This window comes from Adiantum capillus-veneris, chromosome 17 (genome assembly GCF_014529385.1).
Source record: "Adiantum capillus-veneris isolate H3 chromosome 17, ASM1452938v2, whole genome shotgun sequence".
NCBI lineage: Eukaryota > Viridiplantae > Streptophyta > Polypodiopsida > Polypodiales > Pteridaceae > Adiantum > Adiantum capillus-veneris.
The window spans coordinates 39,620,343-39,642,841 of NC_140947.1; the positions used below are offsets into that span (position 1 = coordinate 39,620,343).

Consider the following 22,499-nt stretch of genomic DNA (forward strand, 5'->3'; position numbering starts at 1 on the left):
TAAAGACCGCGTTTCGCACAACATTTGGTCTTTATGAATATCTAGTCATGCCTTTTGGCTTGACTAATGCACCAGCTACGTTCAATCGTTTGATGGAGAAAATTTTTAGACCATATCGAAAATGGCTCACTCTTCATGTTTGCCAGAACATGAGTATAAGCCAATGAAACATGTGTCTTCCTAGATGCTTAAAAAAAACCTCAAATGTTTTTGGCTCAAACTTAGCAATAATAATTACTGCTTCGCCAAGCATTCCTTGCCAATAGGTCTCTTGCCTCATGTAGGCTCTAAGTTTCTTATAGTCTGCAAAATGACCTCCCTTGGAGTCCTTAACTTTGATCAAAATCATCATGTGAAGAAGTTCTTTGCGTCTATTAAACAAATTTATAACCGTCAATCCAAAAGTTAATGTACTGATTACAATGCACACTATGAAAGTTTAAGATGAAATGAAACAAACCTCTCTATTGTGATGTTTGCGGCGCACAAGTTGTATAATTTATCCCGAGTGATTCCTACCATTGTTTTGTCATGCCAATCCTTGTCAAATAGCATAGTGAAAAACTCTTCACCATGTGCAGGATTTGCAATAGAAAGGTACTTATATCCGCTATCTCTCATTTTTTCTTCTTCCTTCTTTAAAGCTTCATTCATCTTCTTTTTGAAATCATCCCCAAGAAGACCTAAAGTTCTACGCCTTCTCTTCTCATCAGCCAAAAAGGATTCCCATCTCCCCTTCATAGCAACACAATTATTTAACAATATTTCTATGAGCCATTAGTAACAAGACGCAAACAAATCCATGAGTACATAGGTTTCCCACACGGGAACCAAAACTCCATCCATAACTTGCCACCTCTACAAGGCTTCCCACGTGGGAATTTAGGGCATTATACAAACCGTAACCCAATCCATTACTTGACAACTATGAATAGACTCTCCCGACCTATCCTGCAAAATGCTATGTAAAATAGCTCAAACCTTTTTGGCCTGTCTCACAGTCTTCTCAGAAAGCTGGACGTCAGAGTATATGAATACCGAAAGAAGCATCTCGGAGTTGTCATACGATCTAAGTGGGCCACCGATGGAGCCAATATTGTATGCCTATTTCAAACGGCTAATGTTTCTGCCAAGCTATCATCTCCAAACCTTTGAAGAAGCATTTTACACAGGCTTCTTCATGTACAAGTCAAAAATTTTTGGCCCATTAATGGCAAGCGACTCTATGAGATATGATGTGTTTCTACATCAAATCAACCAAGAAAGACGACAACGACAATGAAGACAAAGACGATCATGTCGTGATAGACATGAATTAGGAGGGGGGGAGTGTTGGAGCCCCATTGGTCCAACTGTTGTAATGAGCCCATCTTGTAAAGCATATCAAATTCCCATTTTATGTCAAAGACGTCTTATCATTTTGATCCATTCGTCTGGGTTATGTAAAGATTAATCAGTTAGTCAGGACTCAGATTTGTTCCCACTTTGTAATAATGAGTAAGAGAACCCCATGTACATTTTTGAGCTAAGGTGACTAAAAGTATAAAAGTTACCTTAGAACCATTGTTTGGATAACATTTGAATATTAATCCTGTGTCGTACGGGTTTGAGAGAGAGAGAGAGAGTGAGTGTGTCTTATCCTCTTCGCTACGCGCTTCTCCCTCACCGGATTCACGACATGACCACACCATCGCGATAGTCTCTCCGAGAGCTACGCGCCCACGCCACGCATTCACCTTTTCAAGCTGATCGCGATCAATCCGTCCTCGAGCTTGTTTTGCTTGTAAGTAGCACAAAGAGTGTCTGTTTTCAATAATCAAGTGCTTTATGGAATGAGAAAGAGATTAGCTACACATAGATACTCATAAACTTAAGTTTCGCCCACTTTTGGATTATGACCTGTTAGTCTATCGCGACTGTATTCGAGACAACTAGGGTTCAAATCTGGTGAGATTAGACTTATAGGTAAGTATATCCTAGTGAGAGGATGGTGCCTAGTAAGTTTGATGCGATTCCAAGTTCATTGGACGTGTAAACTGTGTTGTGAGCATTTAGGGATAGAGTGGGTTGCATTCTTCCAGGGTTAGTGATTGATGCATCATAAAAGTGCGTATGTGTAGATTGGTCTCAGCCTGACAAGCTAACGAGATTGCCTACGTGCACGTACGGGTTAGTCGTGTCATCGGATGATAAGTATGTTGTCTGTGTCGTACTCGTGAGTATGAACAGGGGAGTAGTTTTGCCCTAAAACATTGGCGCCCCTGCCGGGGACACAAGACCTTAAGTAGGGAGATCTACGTCACTCGTGTGATGGTTAGCTTACTTTAGTTTTGACTAGAGAGAGCTTAAAATTTTAGAACAACATCCAGGATAGAGTATCCTGAGGTCTAGTGGATAGCCAGGAAGCCTGTGTCTTGCCGAGGGTCTGTGACTAGTTAGATTTAGTTAAGTAGGATAATGTGGAGTTATGGTTTTTGGTTTTGAATGCTTGTTATACTTGTGAAGAAATAGAGTAGAAAAACGCTGTAAAACCGCAAAAAACAAACAAAAAGAAGAAACAATAAGGCTGTTTGCTTGCCTTGAAAGCAAAACCCACCTCATATAACCTGGAAAAGGGTGAAAAGAGTATACATTGAAATTTATGATCCAACACTCGAGAAAACATAAAAAATTGCGAGCAAAACCAACAAAAAAGAAACAGGTGATTGTCATAAGGAAACACTAAGTGAACCTAAAGAGGCCAAGAAGAGATATAACCATTAGCCTAGGGTAAAGTGGCTGTGTCATGAGGTACGACTGGTGTTCACAAGTTTAAGATGAAGTGTCATCAAATTTGCATCACTTCAAGTGCAATGGAGTTGTGAATTGTTAGAGTAAAGTGAAAATTTGTGAAGTGCTTGAGTTTAAGGTCAAAATAAGTCCAAACTTCATAAAACTTGGGGAATAGACTTATTTGGGCATAGGGAACAAGACTATGCAAAAACAGACAAAAAATTAAATCCCCTTTGCTCTCTGCCTGGTCTATCGCGATAGACTGATGAAGGTGGTGATTGACTAGCAACAAGGAAAAAAACCTTTATGCCACAGGGTTCACACATCAATACAAGGGTACTCACAAAAATTGGGTGAATTTGAACACCATCTTGACCACAAAACTTCAAAACTGGTGTTTAGAGTCTGAATTCAGAGACAAGGGCAAGAAGTCTTTGACCAAATGTCCAAATAGTGCCAAAATTGGTCAATACACTACACAAGGGGAGGCTGCCACAAATGTGGAGAAAACTTGGGAAAAATGCTAAAATTGGAGAAAGTGCCAAGTCTATCGTGATAGACCACGGAAAGTGCTGCCTGGGAACTTTTCTTTCAAATTTCCCCTAGGGAGAGCTTTATCAGGGCCTATATAGCAGACATACCAAAATTCAAGGCATTTAGATCACTGAAGGTCAATCTGAGGGTCAGATAGAGAATCAAGCTCTGACTGAAATACTAAAATGGGACCAAAACCCAACCCAAGTGTCCAAACTTCATAAAACTTGAGGGATAGGCTATAGAGGGTAACTGGAACTCAAGGGTAAAGTCACAATTTTGAATTGACTTATGCTGAGAAAATTGTCGGTCTATCGCGATAGACTAAGAAAGTAGTGAATCAGACACTTTTTGCAATTTGTGACTATACTGCTAGGACATACGCTCTATATAGATCCCAGCCATCATTTCATATTTGAAATTGGACCACCAGAAGACTGACTAAGGGGTTGCTGTATATATTTGAAAGATTTTTGGTAATTCAGGGAAAACCCTTGTGAACAGACTAACCATCCTTTTGTAGATCCCAAAAGGAGATCAGCACAAAGCCACACAGGAAGAAGGAGTCCAGGTAAGCTTTAAGTTTGCAACCAAACTTTCATTCTTATGTATTTAAGGTCAGGAGCCTTTGTTAAGTCGGGAGCTAAAAGTGTCAAAAGTCAAGTAAGTACCACGTCCACCGAAGAGAGTGTAACTTAGAAGAGACTAGACCCATTAGCACCAATCATTGAAGAGGGTAGTGATACTGACACTTCGTCGGAAAAGTCCTTCTTCATGATGGGGAGTCAACAGCCAGGAAGTTTCAACGGTGAAGGACCAATGCCAGGGGGGAGCACCTCCCTACATTCTTTAAATGAAACCAAGTTCACTATAATCTTCTTGGAAGGATCTAACTCGAGAGGAGCCTTATTTTCTTCTGACTATCGGGGACGCAAGTGTACTTGTATTGAAGAAAGACCGGCTCAAAGACTAGAGATAATTCGAGTCAACGATGATGGTGACAGATTTCGAGACGAAAAGGGGAACCACTATCTGATAGTGAGTAACCCTGAGGATTATAACAGATATGGGGATAACGTGGCAAAAGGGAAAATGGTTTCAGAAACCCAAGAACCGCCTCCTAACATTGATCGACCTGGAGCGCTTTTTATGTATGATAAGAAAACAACCAGGGTGCCAACCTATAATGAGAATGTAGGGATTTACAAGCATGAAAGCGAGGGAATAGTCTCTTACTTTCAATGCAAGGAACCCTACCCAAATGAATGAAGCAAAGACAAGGTTCTTTACTTATTTTCTTATGAAACTGCTATGGGGAAGGATATTGTTTTTGTTGACAGATACGGGCGAGAATACAAACGTATTCTCCCAGAAGAGGTTGAAAAGGCAACAGTTCCGGGAGCATCGACCTATGGCCCCGACGAAGTACCAAGAGCCACCTACACCCCTAGCAAGTTGATAAATCCCTTTTCAAAAGAGTATGACGCTACCTCACATTCTACCCGACAGCTGACGTCCAACTACGAGGACCAACCAGTTACTCAGCCATCATTGCAGGCATGGCTTCGACAGAGTGTTACATTAGAACAAGACCGACGAACCCGAGGGGGTTATCAAACAACACAAGGGTTAAGGGATTTACAAGAACCACCAATCTATGCACATTATCAAGGAGAGAGTAAGCCAAAGACTCAGGGGTCAACTGAGTTTGGAAGAACACCCCGAGAACGAGTTCGGAGAGATGAACCATCTCTCACGAGAACTGTTAGAAATTATGGATTAGGAGCACCACTGGGAGAGAAACCTGGCCACTATAGAAGACCAGAGGAGGTATATCGACTAGGACGGGGAGATCCCATGATGAGATTTGTAGACCATCGTAGAATTAGACCTTCTCCAATGCAAAAATGGGTAAACAAGAAATATACGGGAAGCAGGGATCCAAGAGATCATGTAGCAGCCTTTGTGCGTGTAATTAGAGCTGAAGAGGTGTTAGACTTTCCTACCCAATTTTTAGGATTCGGTTTAACCTTAGAGGATGATGCTGCTACATGGTTTGACTCGGTGGACCGAAGAGACTTTGAATCTATGGAGGAAGTGTCTGACGAGTTTATCGAGGAATTCTCACAAAGAGGAATAGCTCATAATACAGTCTCACAAATCCATAAATTCAAACAGAAAGATGGAGAGTCTGTGCGAAAGGCAGCCCTTTGATTAAAAAGATATGTTAAGTTCTGCCCCGTGGAAGAACTGCCAACTCAGTCCAGACTTATGCTTATATTTATCCAAGGACTAAGGAATGCAGATCTTCAAAATGACTTACATATGAAAAGGAGCACGGCATTGAATGATTTGACCAAGGAAGCTCTATACCTTGTGGAAAATTGTGCGGTCTACAAAGAGGGTGAGTTCAAGGATCTTGATGATGATTCTTCCTCGCAACAGAGCGGAAGCAAATCTGCTAAGACAACACTGAAAGGAGAAGTAGCGGTAAGCCAAGAGCAGCTTGTAGAGGAAGTGCTTAAAAAGATTAACTTGTATTCCAAACCACAAGCTAAACAACCAAAATGGTGTGCAATTGAACAAAAATGGACAAACCATGGGACGGAGGAGTGTCATTATAAAAAGGGATATGTGAGAGAACGACAATATGCTCCGCAAGCTCAGGCGACATCCCCTCAAGTCCCACCGATGCCTAGATATCAGACTGGCAACCTACCAGGACCTGTAGGCATAGAAAGACCACAACCAGTGTTGGGACAACAACCACCCCTACCAGGATTACGACCAGTCGGCATAAGATACACACCCACAGTAACTGAGTCGGATGAGAAGGCTTTAGTACCTATGCATGCATACTACGACGAGCCCAATGGATATGCGGAAAACTTTGTCTATTATCCACCGGACGAACCCTCTACACCAGAACCATGGAGCATGATAGGAAATACATGACCACCAACTGCTGCACAGGCAGCGGGAGAAGGACGATATAGCCTGGATGAAAGAACATTGTTGTTCATAGCCAACGTAGGCATGAGCGGGCAAAGAATTGCACACCAATAAAGAGGAGCTCTAGGAGCACCTCAACACCCTAAAGGACCATGCTACAAGTGTGGTGGAGACCATTGGCTGAGAGACTGCCCTCATGACAAAATCGTTAGGGTCAACGCATATTGCACCGAGTGTGGAATTACTCACTTGATCCCTGATTTCCCGAAAAACCCGAGCAAAGGATCAAAAACTACCTTGAGTATGCTGGGAGCGTTACCTTCCAGTGGAGGGTCAGAAAACAAAACTCCGATTCCTGTTAATGTCTTGACGAGATCCCAAGCAAGGAAAAATGACAATCAGCCCAAGAGTAACGATGAAAATCAAGAAGAAATCAAGACTGACAAGTCTAGCGCCAGTCTTGATAATCATTGGAAAGAACGAAGAGCGAAAATGAAAGCTATACGTGAGCGAAAACAAAAAGATGTAGAAGCTGAGCTAACGATAGCTCGAGAGAAACTTAAATAGCAAAGAGAGTCCGACTCTCTAAAATGAACGGAGGGACCAAGAAGTGAAAGCTCAGGAGGGTCGGTATTGGTAGATAAGATCAATGAACCCTTAGATGCAATCTTGCAAGCATATGAAGCAAGATTGAAGAACAGACAGACTCTAGAGCAAAGGTGGATGACATATCCATATCCAGAGATAGAAAAACAGAGACTAGAGATGTGCAAACAGCTGATTGAAACTGCAGAAGCTTTACTGGAACCTCCACCTATGGAAGCGGGAGATAGAGTAATCAAATCACCAAACAATGAAACACCTCACAAAACCGAACAAAGGATACCCGACAAGATAGAAAACGTTAAATACTTGCCAGATGTAGAGGATGCAAGAGACGTACCTAATAGCACTGATGAATCACTGAAAGATTTTCCACCATATTCCCCTATTGTGGAAGAAAATTGGCATGAAGAGCTATGGGAAACTGTGCGAAATGCTCAAGAAAAATATGAGACAAAAACAGTCGAGTCAGCGCCTTTCTCGGAGCTGAACTTGAATAAGCCTCCATGGGATTTAGACGTTAAATCATTTCAAGGTGATAATGGTTCAGTTGCATCCGAAGATAGCAGACCAGAATCGCTCAGAACTTTGCCATCATATATGGGGAACTATGAGGCAAGATCAGAAATTCGAAGAGTACCTTCTCAGAGAATAGGTGGGTCAAATCATGTGGACACTAAAATCCTGACAGACTTGTTGACCACTCCGATCAAGTGTACAATCACATTGGTAGAATTGTTAAAAATTAGGCCAAGCATGTGGACAGAAGTTGGCAAATGTCTTGAAAACTTTGGCATAAGGACGCCTCTTAAGTTCTTCGAAACCGAGCTTAATGACACAGAACCGAAGAAAGTCAACACTAGACCAGTGCCACTCAACAAGGTAGGAGAGTATTGTGAAGGTGAAGACGGCAACACAACCCTACCAGTTGAGTATAACGGCATAGAGACTAAGGCAATACTTGATAGTGGAGCTGGCATTGCCATTGCAACCAAAATGCTATGGAAAAAACGGGAAAAACCAGCAATACGAACAACTAGAATGAAATTGCAACTGGAGGATGGGCACATAGAAAGTCCTATAGGATTGCTTGAGGCAATTGTGGTATCTTCTTGTGGCATAGAGTATGAACATACCTTTGCCATAGTAGATTTCGGCAAGAAGAACAACTATGAAATTATCCTTGGTAGGCCGTTCATGAGGCAACTCAAAATGGTGCAGGACTGGGGGTATGATTATTTGTATCTAAGACATGCTGAAACTACTACACGCATAAACATGAAAAATCATAGCTACCATGATGTCACGAGAACCCCTGTGGAAGAATTTGACTCAGCCACCATTAGTGGATCAGAAGTCCCAGCGTGGCTTTGTAAGAAAAAGGAGATATGGATGTGTGGGGCATCTCAATGTAGTGAATTTGACCAAAATGAAAGGACACTAGAGAGGGTCTTGGAAGACGATGCCTATATAAGAGAACCTTTTCCTGAAGAGAATCTTGAACCTCTAGAATGGTCTCAAATTTTGGCTACATTGGATGTATGCGTCAATGAAGTCACTCCCACCAAATTTTGTGATGAGAATGGCTACGATATCATACCATACTACATGTTGAGAAAAATTGTGGAGGAGGATGAGAACGATGGAGATCCTCAGAATATGAGGACCAATAAAACAGAAACAAAACTTGAGATTAAGATAGTGGGCTATGTGGACATTCCCACTAAAGAAATCAAGCAGGAGGGAGAAGAATTTTATGATTCTTCTGATCAAAGTGAAAACAAGGATAACGCGGATGACGAGAAGTCGGAAAATACGGAGGAAGACGACAATCAAGATCAAGACAATGACATCTTCTACAATTTCCCAAACCAAAGTGAGAGACGCCAAAAAAGATACAAGAGTAAACGGCACCATATCAGTCCACCAACCAGGCTGAGACCCATGCCGGAGTTTAAGGGTAAGACACATGTCCTTATGAACATTCATGCTGTTGATTGTGCTAAGGATAAAGTGTCAGGAAGATTTCTTAAGGTTGTTGAAGACTCAGGATTTAAGTCCAGACTGTTGAAACCTAAGAAAACCAGCAAAACAAAAAAAAGAGTTGCAACAAAAAAACTGAATGTCTGTGTTAGTCCAATTATGACCAAAATTGAACGGAAAACGAGATACAATGAGTTGAAACAAAAAATGAAAAATGTATGGACAACTAAAATGGAAAGTAGCGATGGAACGAACGTTAGTGATGGGAGTAAAAAGATAGATGTACCTCCTCACTATTGTAAGTACACCATTCAGGAAAGAAGATTGGTGGTTCAGCAACCAATGAGGGAGCCTAAATCAAACGAATCCTACGATGGACCAGAGAAATCCAAGAAAATAGACTTAGCAGAGCCAGGAGAAAATCCTCGACCTGCTTACATTGCCACAGATCTAGGTCGAGAAGAAGAGGAATTACTGATCAAAACACTTAAGGAATTTCGAGATGTATTTGCATGGTCGTACAAAGATTTGAAGGGAGTGGATCCTAACATTTGTGAACATTCAATCCCTCTAAAGTCTGATGCAAACCAAGCAAACAACGTCCATACACGTATAATGAGACATTTGCCAAAATAATAAAAGAGGATATAGACAAACTTATGGAGGCTAAATTTATTTATGAGATAGAACACACGGACTGGGTGTCCCCGATAGTGGTGGTACCCAAGAAAAATGGGAAATTACGAGTGTGTGTGAATCTCAAGAAGGTAAACGCAGTAACAATAAGGGACAACTACCCTCTTCCTATCACAGAACACGTCCTGGAATGAGTGGCAGGCAAGCAAGCCTATAGCTTTATGGACGGATTCTTTGGTTATAACCAATTGGGGGTCAAACTAGAAGATCAATACAAAACAGCATTTGCAACAGAATGGAGCATATATGCGTTTAGGGTAATGCCATTTGGCTTGACCAATGCTCCAGCCATGTTTCAGAGATTAATGACACACGCTTTTAAAGAATACTTGCGAAAATTCTTGGATATTTACATGGACGACTTGTGTGTCTATTCTCTATTGAGAGAAGACCATATAGATCATCTGAGAAAGGTATTCGAAAAATGCAGAACGTATAGGATTTTACTCAACCGAGAAAAATGTGTATTCATGGTACGACAAGGTAAAATCTTAGCCACATAGTGTCGGCTAATGGAATTACCACCGATGAAGACAAGGTAAAGGTGATCATAGAATTGCCAAGACCAAACACTGTACGAAAGGTACAATCATTTATGGGACATTGTGGATACTACCGACGTTTTATCTACATGTAGGCTGTAATAGAAAAACCCTTGTATAGTCTAGTCACGCTCTTCATTTGGACCAATGAATGTGAGGAGTCATTCCAGAAACTAAAAGATGCACTGGTATCTGCACCAATTCTAAAAGCACCAGATTGGTCAAAGATCTTCCATGTACATGTAGATGCTTCGGCATTTGCAATAGGCTGTATATTAGCACAACCAGATGAGGGTAAGACGGACTTTCCAATCAGTTATGCTAGCAGACAACTCAACAGTGCAGAAAAGAATTATACTACCACTGAAAGAGAAGGATTGGGTATGATATATGCGGTAAAGAAATTTCGGCATTACTTACTCGCGAACAAATTCACATTCTTTGTGGATCATCAGGCACTCTTGTACTTAGTAAACAAACCTTGTAACACAAGACGAATTGTAAGATGGTTCATTGTGTTACTGGAGTTTGATTTTACGGTAGTAGTTAAGAAAGGAAAAACTCATCAAAGAGCAGACCACCTTTCTCGATTACTACATGGTGAAAAAGCTACCGGGGTAGATGATGATCTCCCAGACGCATACCTGTTTAATATAGAAATGGTACCAAAATGATCAGAACAAATTATTCTGTTGCTGACATATGGAATGAATCTTGACGACAAACACACGGTGGAAGACATTAGACAAGCACAAAATTACACAATGCTTGCGGGAAGAATGTACCATCATGGAAACGATGGGATTCTAAGGTTGTGTATAGACCCAGAGGAGTATGAAGCGTATCTAGAGGAGGCCCATACACGAACAGGGGGATTCCATAGAGGAAATCAAATGATGTATGAACAATTAAGAAGACTTGGAGTGTATTGGCCAGGAATGGAAGGCGATGTAGCTAATTACATCAAGAAATGCGACTTTTGCACATCCAATACCACTGTGGATTATGCCACATTTTACCAAGTGACAGTAGCACCCGCATGGAGTCATGCTATTGTGGAATATTTGACTAATAAGGAGCTTCCAGGAGATTGGTCCAAAGCCAGACAAAAGGCTTTACAAATTGAAGCGAATAGGTATACCCTCATTAGTGACCAATTGTATAAAAGAGGAACTGATGACCAGTTGAGGTTGGTTCCTCATGAAAATGACTACTTTCCATTATTGGAACAAGCTCATGCAAGCATAGCAGGAGGTCATTTTTCAGCAGAGAGAACCGTAAAAATCATTATGGTTGTAGGTATATGGTGGCCGACCATGATTCAAGATGCAGCAGAATTCGTGAAAAGGTGTGATGAATGTCAACGCACTAAGGTACTAGTTAAAAGAGACGAAATGCCCTTAAGACCAATGATGAGTGCTCGAGCATTCGCTAAATGGGGATTGGACTTTGTTGGTCCTATCACTCCACCAGCGTATCGTTCACAAGCACAATATATCATAGTGGCCACGGACTACATGACCAAATGGGTGGAAGCAAAAGCAACAACGAAAGTAGACGCTAGAACCACGGCACAATTCTTATATGAATATGTGTTTACACGTTATGGCCTTCCAATCAAGCTGGTGAGTGATAGAGGGACACACTTTGTAAATGAAGTTATCCAACATCTCTTAAATGAGTTTATGGTAATTCATCGCAAATCTGCGCCTTATCATCCACAAGCCAATGGCCAAGCGGAAGCGACCAACAAAATATTGTGCACGGTTCTTACGAAACTGGTTAGTGAAACAAGAACAGATTGGGATCAGATGCTCTATTTGGCATTGTGGGCTTATCGAGTTGCATATAAAACAACACTCAATGCTACACCATTTAATATGGTATATGGGTTAAATGCAATATTACCTATTGACTTTTTGATCCCCACACTAAGGGTAGCCAAACAATTAAATTGGACGGGGCATGAACTCTCCGAACGGTTAGAGGACCTTGGAAAATTAGATGAGTTACGACTCAATGCTGTAGCGGCCATATATGCAAAAAAAAGACAACAGAAAGAGTTTTTTGACAAACATGTCAAAAACAAGGACTTTAAAACGGGAGACTATGTCTTGGTATACACCCTTAAACAACATGCCAAAAAGCTAAAGAAAAGGGGAATGGGGCCTTATTTGATCCAAGAAATATCGTCCAGCAGAGCAGTAAAACTGTCGACACTAGATGGAAAAGAAATGCCGAACTGGATTAGTGGGTGTCGTTTAAAAAAATATCATCTACCTTTAACACCGGAAATGTTGTTTCAACTGCATTATGGAAAAAACTATAGACAGGAACAACAAAGAATTCAGGACCAGGCACAACAAGAAGCAAAGGAACGGATTGCTAAAGGAAGGCAGTTTCTCTGGACAATAAACATGGTCACCCCAATGATGACTGACGAATATCCTCTTTCAACATCCCAAACAATTGAAGCGGATACACAAAGCGATGAATTAGAAAAGACCATGACAGAACTTAGGGCTCAGGACGATAGCATCATCGACGACTTGGAAGATACATGGTGTAGTCCTTACATAAAAGCTTATGCAGGCACAAAACAAGTTGAAATCTATGCATTGCTTGACACTAGAGCAAAAATGAGTGTCATCAGCTTTGAGCTCTTTCAGAAACTTGGAACAATGAAGACGATCCCAGAGACACATCGGTTGAAAGTAGCATCGGGTGATGAGGTGACCACGTTGTGGTCTATTATAATACCAATCACAGTGCAGGCACACCCGTACACTACAAAATTCCATGTACTGCCACCAGGTAGATCAGCAACGCTGTGTATCTTAGCAGTGTCATGGATGAAAGCTAACAGGATATTCATTGATTTGGATACTAATGAAGCACTGTTCAGAAATGAAAACTTTTCAGAACCCTTATTATCATATAAACAATTCATGTCAAGGAGGAAACAAAAGTCAATACAACCGCAAAGATCTGCCCCACAACAAACAAATTTTATAAGTCCAGCAACGTCTTATTAAAAATCAGCAACCATGCAGGGAACCAGGCAAGTTTGGGTACGGCGTATAGAGCTGATAGAGGCCCAATTACATCAAAAGAGGAAATACAAAGTTTGGGTAAGGCAGGACAGCCTAATTCCAAAAAAAAAAGGATTCAGAAGAACAGATAAAACACCGAAAGCCAGCAAAACTTCAAAAAACAATAGTCAATCTGTCGAATACGCAATGGACTATATTGGTATGGCGGCCAAAATTTCTAATTCAAAATGGGCCAACAACACAAGAAGGGAAACCAAAGATGACAATCGAGCAATTATCTACAACTGTCAAGGTCAAGCCACATCATGCAAACAGCACGAGGAAACAAACAGAATCAACAACAAAAACTACAAGGATCTATAAGACCCAAGTCATCAAAGCAGAAAAAGAGAATGTTCCACCAGCTATGACGATATCGACTTCAAAGGAACCACTTACGCCAATTCAAAACCAGTGGAAAACAATCAAACAAAGGGCGGCAGATTTACAACTGCTCCTTGCAAAGAAAATCTGCCAGCCAACTCAAGATACCACAGGAAGCCTCAACGACAAATGCCAATAAGCGAATCGCTTATAACTTCCTCTTGCACTGCATAAATTCTTTCTACATGCATTGACTGCAAAGGCATATAGGGCTATATTACAAGGCCTGCATTAGCACGAGTTCACACCCATGCACATCACATACCCTTGACGATACCTTGTCGTCCGGGAGGACTCCAACAAGGAGGGAGGGAGGCATTCCAAATGCGGACTCATGTCATATATTAGAGGGCAATGTTTGTGAGAAATTTTTCAACCATTTTTGCGTTTTATTGTGTGATTTTGGGAAAAAGAATATGCCCTCGTAATTAATCTAAATTGGGGACCAAATCATCATTCATGAGCCCCTAGGGATGTGTATAGACTATAAAGAGAGTCAAATCTAGCCAAAAACTGTCTAAAAACAACAAAAAATAGGCCAAGGTTGACGATAATGAGGGAGATTGTACATAGACGAGAGAAAAGTGAGCTACAAAGTGTTTTGCTTTTCATTGGCATTTTTCTAGGTTAGAATTGCTATTTTCGGGATTTATTTGCTTTATTTTAGCCATTTTCTAGCAAAAATTATATTAAAAAATCCGTCATCCAGATGGAAACACAGAAGAAGAGATGTCTGATCGGAGCAAGGTAAAGAAGACGTAGAAAAAATAGGGACTGCAAAGGTGACCGGGCAAAATGACCACCGTCATGAAGGGACCTCCAACATGAGAAATCTACAAAAATGGTAAAACTAGAGCAACCGAAGTCCAAATCAGAAAATTTGCGAGCCTAAACTGCATCTCGCAAAAAGTTATGGCCACAGGTAAAAGGTGAGAAAATTTGGTGTCGAAGTCTCGATTACATATAGAGAGGCTAGGCTAGAAATCTCTCATTTGAGTCATTTTCCATAGTGAGAGAGAGAGAGAGAGCTCCCTACAGCAGTTGAGACTTCCAGGAGCTCATCCATCATGCACGGTCACCGGATCGACATCAGAAATGAGAGGTATGCTCGTCAACACTGACTCTAAGTGTTGTTTGCTTCAGTTAGTCGCAAAACCTCGTCGGCATCACAATCACAACCTGTGCACACATACGGTAGAATGGTTGTTAGGGAGACCTAGAGGCCACCAAATGGAACCAAAATTGAAAGGCACAATGCCTATAGCTTAGGGATCGAGCCTATGACCTCGGGAAGCGCGAAGGAAGCCGCTCAAAAAACCCTAATTTCACAGGACCTGCAAAAGGGCAACTGAACCAAGGTGATCGGAAATGAGCCAAAATTCATAGACAGCAAGCCAATAACCTCGAGAAACCGACTAAAGTGTTAGACTCTGAAAAAGTTCGTCAAATCGGAGCCTAAAGTACCTATCGGACGAAAACCGCACAAAGCGTCACGATACTCTAACTGGCCGACCAAGTGACAAAATGACACCAAATTCAACAAGGTACATCCAAAAGAGGTCAACTACGAGATGGAATGTGTCCACTCAGGAAAAAATCTCTTCCACTAGGGCAAATGCCGGCAACAGGCCAGAAAGATGTCCAAATGGTCGTTCTTGGTGTTGTGAACACCAAAACAACAACTGACTGCTTGGGTGGAAGGTCAAAAGGAAATAAAAGACAACCGGAATCATACAATGACCAAAAGGAACGACGACCATCACCTAAGTAGTCTACTTCGACTCCAGGACCAGCTAAGTGCTGTAAACAGGGAGTACACTCTGCTAAATTGATTAAAACTTGATGTGTGTGTCTAGGAGGGCCTATTAACACCATGGTGGTCAACTAACAACTGGTAAAAATGACCAAGTACTAGTCTATCGCGATAGACTTGAATTTACACTTAGACAAGTGAAATTTTGACTTTAGCTTCATGAGGGGTGCTAACAAGGATTATTAACCACCAATATCAAGTCAAAGTGCAAGAAGGATCTTTTTTGGCCAAATAACTTAGTCTATCGCAATAGACTTGCTGCACCAGTAATTGGGGGAAAGACTTCAAAATTTTAACAAAATAGACTTGAGGAAACACATGAAGGCAGTACACCAAATTTGGTGACAGGATGGACTCCTATGGTAAGCTGAGAGAGACATGGTGACAACTTAGAGTCAGAACAGAACATCTCAAGGGCAGACAGGTAAAATTCATATGTGAGGGGTCAAGAAACCTTACATCAACTGGGAGAAGGCAGACAGATGGTCACAGTGCCAAAAAATGACAAATTGACACTAAGTACCAGTCTATCGCGATAGACTAAGCAGAGAGATACTGGACCATCTTATCAAAAATTAGAATTAACAGATGTCTTCAACAGGATGCAAGAAGACCACCCACTAAGTTTGAGCCCAAAACAACACAAAATGAAGGAGATAGACCAACATCTCTTTGGAAGGAATCAAGAAAATGGGGATTTCATCCAAAAAGGGGTCACTTGACATTCATTTGAGGTGAAAATGGGATCAGATCATGTACAAGGTATGGGAAACCAATTGGTGGAGGCACAACTGCAAAATAGGACCTTGGTAAAAAAAAACAGGCTAGTCTATCACGATAGACAGAGAAAAAGTTGCAAATGAATAAATTTTGAGCTTGGGCTTATAGAGTGACCTTACATGCCTTGTGAGCATACACCTCACAAAATTTCAAGGCATTTGGACTTGTTCTCCTTCACCAACAACATTAATTTAAATCCGCCAAAGTCGCACAATGGAAGAGCTTGTCTATCTGCTAACATTTTACCATAACTAATCTTGGGACTAAGAAGGCTCATCTAGATGCATGATTAAGTGGTAATCAATTTAGAAGAGTAGTACTATGTTTGTGCATTAACGGTTAATTGTGAATACAGGATCTATGGAGACTTCTCCGGGAAAAAGAAAAGGCAAGAACCTGACAACGAAAGGTGCAGTACCCTATGCACTTCTACCCAATTCCCTAAAGCCAGCAGCCACCTGGATACCTGGAGACGTGCAACAGGCAGCAACCTTTCAGATCTATCAAGGTTCATATGTGGATGACAAAAGGAACTTAGTGGATACAGTGATGATTCCCAAGGAGGCAGAGAATTACTTGAAAAGATCACCGCAAAGGTCATGGCTCAAAAAAGTTGGCTTGTGGAACTTTGTATCACTACCACCTGTAGGGATAGATTTCAAGAGGGTACAATACCTAATAGAGACTATCCAAGAAGATGGAACTTGCAGAGTAGTAGGCATGGATAATGAAGTGCTGGAGATCTAGATCACCAAAGATATTATCAAAGAGGCATTGAAATTGTCAGATCAAGGAGCCAACATGAGGGAAAGAAGGAAAAACCTCACAGCCTACTTGCAAAAGTCCAAACTACCTTCTTTTGAACTCATAGCAAACCCGGAAGTAAGAGAACTGACACAGATCTACAGTCAGTGTTTGTTGAGCTACAGGAAAAGACCGCCAAGATACACTACACCACACGGGAGCATCTCAACCACACTGACATGGGCTATGGGAATGACCCATGAGTTCTATGTAGATCACACGTCATATCTGTTTGAAGAAATGACAAAGCTAAGGCAAGACATACCAAATTACATTGCAGGAGGAGAAGTCCTAACCAGAGTAATATACCATGCCATAGGCGCGGCAGATCAGTTGCCACCTGCCCCTCACCAGAATGACTGGCTGGTATTAAGGGAGAATATCGAAGACAGATCACAAAGGAAAGTACCGGACTCTATTAACACCATTGGAGGACGCAGGCTGGAAAGAGTAACAAGAAGTACACAAGAAAAGATGGAAGAAGAAAGAAGATCTGAAGAGGAACATGTCCGACTAAAGAAGCGGAAATGGAAAACAACACCAGGTTGCAGAAGATAGCAAAAATGGAAAGGATGCTAGAAGGATTTTCTCTAGAAAGATCTCTACAAGGCGATGTAGGCGCCACTTGGAAACCTTCTAGTAGCACTTACACACTGAGAATGAAGAATAGAAACAACCCAGCTTTTGAGTTGGACTGGTTCGAGCGGTACATCCAAGAAAGAAATGCTAGGGATGAACCAGAATTGCTACTAGAAGAGGAGGATCTCCAAACTTTGAGAGATCATTTGAGGCCCACTTCACGTGATCAGGAAACATCGCCGCCATCTCCAAGGCCAGATACAAGTGAAAGGAAATCTAGCCCACCTGTTGACTCTACTTCACATTCAAAAAGTTCACATCGTAATGACAGAGTTCACACACCTCCCAATGCAGAAGAAGAAGAAGAAGAAGAAGAAGAAGAAGAAGAAGAAGAAAGAACAGATGGACACCCAAACACTGAAACCATATCACAAAGTGATAAAGGCAAGGAGAAGGAGGTGGATCAGACTAAAGAAAAAGCTTCCTCCTCTCAATAAATTGAGCTGGAAGCTACTATAGATGAAGATTTGCAGTCAATGGCGACAATACTAAGCCACACAAGACTGCACAGTCAATGGTTAGCTGATCAGAACCGGTCCAACAAAATAAGCTTACAAAAAACAAATGAGGAAGTTCTGAGACTGCAAGAGCAAAGGGAGGACACTTTAAAGCTGATCAGCATCAGAGATGCTGAGATCTTGGGGCTCAAAGGCACAGTAAATCTTCTCAAAGACAATTTACAGGAGTCTGAAGACTTCAATGCCATATGTGAAGATACAATAAACGTATTCCTTGAAGATGTCAGTGACAGAGATGAACACATCAAAAAGTTGGAAAAAGAAAAGCAAGATGCGCTGGAGACAGTCATTAGTTTGCAAGTCGTCATCGATGACTTACAAATTGAAGTCAAAGATTTGAGAGCAGTAACAGATATCCAAGCAAGAGAAATTGAACGAGCTAAGAAGCAAAAAACGTCGCTACCAACAACATCGGTAGTCCACCCAGAAGAAGAAGTGGTTGCACTGAAGAGGGAGCTGGAGTTGGAAAGAAAACAGCGTTTAATGATAGCCGAAAGGGCGCTTAGAGCAGAAGATCAACTGCAAAGACAAATTTCAGATTTACAAAGTGAACAACAACAAGGACCAGCTCCTGACAGTGAAATGGAAAGCATTGTTTCCAAATCACTCAGGGAAGAAAATGAAAACATGCACATCAAGTTAAAACAGTTAGAGGAGTCTGCCGCTCAAAAGGAAATGGAATTTCAAGCTCTACAAATCAATAGTAGAACAATGGCTGCGCAAATTGCAAGTCTACAAACTGCAAGGCAACACCAAGGACAGGTACGAGTTCACCTGGAGCAACCAACAACGAATTTGGCTGGACTCGCCGAAGTATATGGGGGTCAAGATGAGTATGAGGAAGAAACAGATGAACAGGATGCCCTAGATACACAAATTGATCAAACTGGCTCCAAAGACCAAGAAACAGAAGAAGATTCAGTCACGAGATTGGAAGAGCAGAGGCTGGCCGAGAAGATGGAGAAACAATCAGAAATGATATGGTACAAGGCGATGCAACTAGAAAAGGAGTTTCTACAAGAGATCTCCAGATCAGGGAAAACATCAGCAGAGCTACGGAGTGAATGGAATGCCCCTATGTTACCCTATGCTCTGTTGAAATACGAAACTCTAACACATCAAAGGCAGCTCGAAAACGAAGCACAAGTGCCAGTGTTTGAAGGAGAAGCACAGGATCGGGAACAACAAAATAGAATAGTAAACAGCCAGCCAAAGTGGAGGCGTCAATGGCTCTTGGATCATCCTAATAACCTGATCCACTTAGTCAACGCACCGCCCGAGCTGAGGAATGACAGAACTTTTTCCCCAACTCCACGGACATACACCTACAGCCAACATAAAGCACTACAGAGCAGAAATCTGACATAGCTAAATTATCCAGTATTGCCAGGGCCAGCAGAGGGAGAGAGAATATCCGGTTCTTACATGGTGAAAACCCTTTAGGGCGCCATCACAGAATTCAGAGGCTCTCCCGACCTATCCTGCAAAATGCTATGTAAAATAGCTCAAACCTTTTTGGCTTGTCTCACAGTCTTCTCAGAAAGCTGGACGTCAGAGTATATGAATACCGAAAGAAGCATCTCGGAGTTGTCATACGATCTAAGTGGGCCACCGATGGAGCCAATATTGTATGCCTATTTCAAACGGCTAATGTTTCTGCCAAGCTATCATCTCCAAACCTTTGAAGAAGCATTTTACACAAGCTTCTTCATGTACAAGTCAAAAATTTTTGGCCCATTAATGGCAAGCGACTCTATGAGATATGATGCGTTTCTACATCAAATCAACCAAGAAAGACGACAACGACAATGAAGACAAAGATGATCATGTCGTGGTAGACATGAATTAGGAGGGGGGGAGTGTTGGAGCCCCATTGGTCCAACTGTTGTAATGAGCCCATCTTGTAAAGCATATCAAATTCCCATTTTATGTCAAAGACGTCTTATCATTTTGATCCATTCGTCTGGGTTATGTAAAGATTAATCAGTTAGTCAGGACTCAGATTTGTTCCCACTTTGTAATAATGAGTAAGAGAACCCCATGTACATTTTTGAGCTAAGGTGACTAAAAGTATAAAAGTCACCTTAGAACCATTTTTTGGATAACATTTGAATATTAATCCTGTGCCGTACGGGTCAGAGAGAAAGAGAGAGAGAGAGAGAGAGAGAGAGAGAGAGAGAGAGAGAGAGAGAGAGAGAGAGAGAGAGAGAGAGAGAGAGAGAGAGAGAGAGAGAGAGTGTCTTATCCTCTTCGCTATGCGCTTCTCCCTCGCCGGATTCACGACGTGACCACACCATCGCGGTAGTCTCTCCGAGAGCTACGCGCCCACGCCACGCATTCACCTTTTCAAGCTGATCTCGATCGATCCGTCCTCGAGCTTGTTTTGCTTCTAAGTAGCACAAATAGTGTCCGTTTTCAATAATCAAGTGCTTTATGGAATGAGAAAGAGATTAGCTACACATAGATACTCATAAACTTCAGTTTCACCCACTTTTGGATTATGACCTGTTAGTCTATTGCGACTGTATTCAAGATAACTAGGGTTCAAATCTGGTGAGATTAGAATTATAGGTAAGTATATCCTAGTGAGAGGATGGTGCCTAGTAAGTTTGATGCGATTCCGAGTTCATTGGACGTGTAAACTGTGTTGTGAGCGTTTAGGGATAGAGTGGGTTGCATTCTACCAGGGTTAGTGATTGATGCATCATAAAAGTGCGTATGTGTAGATTGGTCTCAGCCTGGCAAGCTAACGAGATTTCCTACGTGCACCTATGGGTTAGTCGTGTCATCGGATGATAAGTATGTTGTCTGTGTCGTGCTCGTGAGTATGAACAGGGGAGTAGTTTTTCCCTAAAACAACGGCGTTGAGTACCATGGCACAATCCATTGGTTATGTCTAGCCTCCAATTTAAGCTCAACCTCCATCCAAGATTTTTGCTCAGGAGTTAGATATTCCATTATGCTTGATTTGTTAGCAATACCAAACTTTGAAACATAAATACTTCATGTGCCAAGTTGGGTGGAGCTGTAGCCCGCAAGATTCTAGAAGAAAATGTTGACGGGTAAGAAAATGAAAAAACATATTACAACTAGAGAATTGAACAACAATTAACCAAATATGCCTTACTCGTTTGTTGTATCAAGACTCAAAATCAACTCTGCTTCCTTCTTTTTTATCTATCCACAATGAACTTGCACATGGTATTTTTCATCCTCAGAGTGCTCTACAAAAGAAACATCATCCAAATTGATTTTTCAAGTGCAACAATGTATATCTAAACTCAAACACAATAAGAAAAGAAGCATTTTCCTTCTTCAATTCGTCGCATCCAAGTTTTCAATCTGTGGTTACCATCCCAAACAAAAAAAAGTTTGCCTCGAAGATCTACCCAATCACCCACAATATTATTTTCAAATTCTGCATTAAGTCTTTGCCATATTGGATCCCACTTCTCAATCATATCTTCTATCAGATGTTTTATTTCTCCATGTCGTCCTTTAAGTGAAACAATAAAAGAACCCATTGAAGAGACATAGCCAACCCTATCGAACGTGGATGTCAACCAAGGTGCATCCGAATTTCACATCGAACAACATTTGTAGCTATTAATCTACATAAGGGAACAAAAGGAGGCTCTGACTTTCTTTTGATATGAAATTGACTTATGACTTCATTCATCAACCCAAGAGACACATTCTCCCCAAAAACCCTGTTATGCTTTGAAAAGTCATCTACTTCGGTTTGGTTATTAGTCTCCGTGTGGGTAGTTTGTGGGGTGGGAGCAAAAGATGGACCAATATTATTTGGAGTGATAGCATTGCTATTAGAAGCACCATCTATAGACCTGTCCAAGGACCACGCTTCATCATCAACATACACACATGGATTTCTTCTCTTCACAGACTTCTTTGGTGGACTCATAGGTAGAATCCTTGAGGAACCATCCTCAAGTATAACTTGCCTTCCTTGAATAGCCCCAGAATGTAGAGTCATCCCCCCTGAACAATTTGCTTCTCGTTTTTTCATGGAGCGTTTGGGAGCCATGAGAAAAATCTTACACCTTTATTAAAAAAAATCACTAGCATAATCAAAACTCTGTCTAGAACTATCAACTCTTTTATAAAATACTATAAGTGCAAAAACAACGAAACAGTTATAATGTATAAATGCTATGATTTCAGAGAGAGAGAGAGAGAGAGAGAGAGAGAGAGAGAGAGAGAGAGAGAGAGAGAGAGAGAGAGAGAGAGAGAGAGAGAGAGAGAGAGAGAGAGAGAGAGTTAACACTTAGGAGTTAAATAGCTAGATACTCTCTTAGGTTTAACACTTGACCTTCTGCTAAAAATTAAACATAGGATAAATACCTTAGATTTTTGCATAAATCAAAGT

General features: G+C 41.3%; 1 pseudogene; it reads right to left on the minus strand.

Moving 5' to 3' along the window:
- The window catches only part of LOC147437101 (uncharacterized), a 28,253-nt pseudogene extending 6,096 nt beyond the window's left edge, over positions 1-22,157 (minus strand).
- Between the last annotated feature and the right edge of the window lie 342 nt (positions 22,158-22,499).